This window comes from Oryctolagus cuniculus, chromosome 9, assembly GCF_051225735.1.
Source record: "Oryctolagus cuniculus isolate XC-2025 breed Fujian yellow rabbit chromosome 9, ASM5122573v1, whole genome shotgun sequence".
Classification (NCBI taxonomy): Eukaryota; Metazoa; Chordata; class Mammalia; order Lagomorpha; family Leporidae; genus Oryctolagus; species Oryctolagus cuniculus.
This window is the reverse complement of record NC_142875.1, coordinates 72,274,787-72,277,264: the sequence shown is the minus strand read 5'-3', so window position 1 is coordinate 72,277,264 and position 2,478 is coordinate 72,274,787. Positions and strand designations below refer to the sequence as shown.

The 2,478-nt window shown below is 41.1% G+C and overlaps 1 pseudogene; it reads right to left on the bottom strand.

Annotated features, from left to right (window-relative positions):
- On the bottom strand, nt 1-121 carry LOC149124617 (signal recognition particle RNA; annotated as a pseudogene).
- Between the last annotated feature and the right edge of the window lie 2,357 nt (nt 122-2,478).

Sequence of the window (2,478 nt, the reverse complement as noted above, 5' to 3'; positions counted from 1 at the left end):
CACTGATCAGCACGGGAGTTTTGACCTGCTCCGTTTCCGACCTGGGCTGGTGGTTCACCCCTCCTTAGGCAACCTGGTGGTCCCCCGCTCCCGGGAGGTCACCATATTGATGTCAAACTTAGTGTGGACACCCGATTGGCATAGCGCATGACAGCCCAGAACTCCTGGACTCAAGCGATCCTCCGGCCTCAGCCTCCTGAGTAGCTGGGACTACTGTTGAAATCTTTACTTAATGCATACTAAACTGATCTTCTGTACAAAAAAAAAAAAAGAAATTATCAATTCCCAACTTGACTCTCACTGGGATTAAACATGACAATAGGTCTGATCTGATTTCATCATCATTTAAAAAAATCATCTATTATTTTTCACTTTATGTTTCTGTGTGGGAGCAAACTGTTGAAATCCTTACTTAATGTATACTAAGCTGATCTTCTGTATATTAAGATAATCGAAAATGAATCTTGATGTGAATGGAAGGGGAGAGGGAGTGGGAAAGGAGAGGGTTGTGGGTGGGAGGGACGGTATGGGGGGAAGCCATTGTAATCCATAAGTCGTACTTTAGAAATTTATATTCATTAAATAAAAGTTAAAAAAAAAGAAATTCCAAAAAAAAATTTAAGAACACTATGGCAAAAAGAAGGAAAGAAAAGCTACATATAGAACAACAGAAATGGGAGCCATGGGAGCTGCAGGGTCTGCACGCCAGTGCAGGAAGGGGAGTGGATGTCACACAGACACCAGCGGGGAGAGCAGGGACACCCAGGGCTCCGAGTCCACACATCAGTGCTGGAAGGGAAGGTGAGCTCAGTAACCCGAGACATTGGTGGGGAAACGGTGGTCAGAATCTGGAGGGGAGTGGGAAAGTTCACCAGACTGACTACAGGAGAGAAGGAAAAAAGGTAGGGGGGGTACTGGTACAGATGAGTTTCTCTCTAGTTTCTCTCTCCACCAACCTTGCAAAGGCAAGCAAGAGACAAAGAGCAGGCCCCACTCTGGATTTACATAACAACAGGGGAGAGCTAAGGAACTGAGTCGCTACAATTCAGTAGCCTAGGCAACCCAGTGGGAGTCCAGAGGTGAAACGGAGCCTGCACAGACTCTTTGGGTAGAAGCCAGAGATTGGAAGCTAAATACCATCAATCCTGCACAGCCATGCCATGCGGTATTACTTACCTCCTGAATAAATAAAATAAATAAATAAATAAATAAATAAATAGAGATTTACCATGCATAACCTGAGGGTGTCACCTTTGCACACCCATAACCCGGAAGAACCAAGCAGAGCTCTCAGGCCAAACCCATCTCAAGCCTCCAAGGCTCCTCCAACAGCAGGCAGTCCACTTAACACAGACATAGTATAAAATAAAAAAATAAATAAATAAACAAATGCACAGTGACGAAAGAAGAATTAACTATGCCAAGCAACAAACACAAAAGTTGAGGGAACAAGATCAACGATGACACTATGATGCTTCCAAATAAACAAAACTCCCCAAGCCAAGATTATGAAGATGATGAGATAGAAGAAATGCAAGATACGGATTTCAAAAAATTTATGATAAGAACAATTAGAAGTTTTCAAAAGCAAATCCTTGAACTACAGAAATCCTTATTGGACAGGATTGAAAATCTCTCTTGTGAAAATGAAATTTTAAGGAAGAATCAAAATGAAACGCAGAAACTAGTAGAACAGGAAAGTGTGATAGTGAAGAGAAATCAAAATGAAATGAAGAGCTCAATAGATCAAATGACAAACACATTAGAGAGCCTTACAAACAGAATGGGTGAAGCAGAAGAGAGAATATCGGACTTAGAAGTCAGAACACAGGAAAACATACAGTCAAACCAAAGAAAAGAAGAGGAAATTAGAAATCTAAAAAATATTGTTGGGAATCTACAGGATACTATTAAAAAAACCAACATTCGAGTTCTAGGAGTTCCTGAAGGCATGGAGAGAGAGAAAGGATTAAAAGGCCTTTTTAGTGAGATACTAGCAGAGAACTTTCCAGTTTGGAGAAGGACAGAGACATCCTAGTACAGGAAGCTCATAGAACCCCCAGTAAACATGACCAAAAGAGATCCTCACCACGATACGTTGTAATTAAACTCACCACAGTGAAACATAAAGAAAAGATCCTAAAATGTGCAAGAGAGAAACGTCAGATTACTCTCAGAGGATCTCCAATCAGACTCACAGCAGACTTCTCATCAGAAACACAGATACTTAAAGATGTGCTACACTCAGAAACACAGAAACACACCCATCAATATGAAAGAAGGTAAAGGAAGAAAAACCACCAGTAAAAGAGCATGGAAAGCTCAAAGCATATACTAGAAAATATCTCCAGGAAAATGGCAGGGCAAAGTCACTACATATCAATAGTCCCATTAAACATTAATGGACTTAACCCTTCAGTTAAAAGACACCGATTGGCTGATTGGCTCAAGGAACAAAACCCAACTATTTGTTGCCTA